This window comes from Sinocyclocheilus rhinocerous, unplaced genomic scaffold, assembly GCF_001515625.1.
Source record: "Sinocyclocheilus rhinocerous isolate Xijiao unplaced genomic scaffold, SAMN03320098_v1.1 scaffold1211, whole genome shotgun sequence".
In the NCBI taxonomy this organism is placed as follows: Eukaryota; Metazoa; Chordata; class Actinopteri; order Cypriniformes; family Cyprinidae; genus Sinocyclocheilus; species Sinocyclocheilus rhinocerous.
The window spans coordinates 826,224-827,380 of record NW_015670979.1 but is presented as its reverse complement, the minus strand read 5'-3'; positions in this window follow the sequence as shown (position 1 = coordinate 827,380).

The window sequence follows — 1,157 nt, the reverse complement described above, 5'->3', positions numbered from 1 at the left end:
CTTTAATCAGCGGTAAATCTCCATCACGTGCGGGCTTTCACATGGAGAAGCATTAACTACACAGAGCCGTTGTTCACTGACAAGCTGCACTAAACCATGTTCATATATGATCGTTAGCGCAGCTTGTCAGTGAACGGCTCTGTGTAGTAAATAGGCCTGTCACGATAACAACTTTTTGTTGTGCGATATATTGCCCCAGAATAATTGCGATAAGCGATATTATTGTCATATTAAAGACCATTTTATGCCACTGAGTATATAATCATAATGTAACAGCATAATAATGCAAGAAGGCCTACACACTTCCAAATGACAATTTTTAAGAATATTTAGATCATGGAAATTAAGTATCAAAATATTAGATACCTTAAAAAACCTGAATAAATAGTAAATAAACATTTTCTAACAAAAAGTGCAAAGTAACAAGAAGAAAAAAAAGAAAAATGCTCAAGGATGGCAAGACCATAAATAACTATATCTGCAGATGGAACTTTTTTTTGTAAAATCATTTTTTAAATTTGAATTAGCACCTCATGACTACACCACGTTATGTACGAGAAGCTGCAAAAGACACAGGCGCACGTGGAATGTACAAAACATGGTGACATTAATTTTTAAGTAAATATAATGGGCGATATATTGCGTCACCAAAAATTATTGAGGTCATGTACATGTATTGCGTGATAAGTCGATATATTGATTATTGCGATAGGCCTATTGTAGATTCAGTAATTTAGCCTGTGATAGTAAGGCGATGGACAATTTGAAAAGCTCAGAGGTGTATCAGTATCTATACAGTGATAAAGTTGGTCAGGTGTTATTTAAGGATGTCGGAAACAACCTTATTTATCTAAAAGCGGACATTGAGCCGATCCAGAGTAGGGATGGGCGATACCCCTTATTTTGTTTTCGATACGATACCGATATTTTTCAAGGCAGTATCGTCGATATCGATACCGATTCGATACTTCTGCACTAAACTTTTAAATTATGAAATATATTAAATTATTAAATTACTAAGAGTAAAATGGATAATGAAAACCACTTAACTTTGTTTAAAACGCATTTTAACCCGTTTAATCCCAAATTTTTCCCAGACATGAAAATATACAAATGATGTGTCATTAGTAACCCTTTGAAATAATCAATAATTTTTT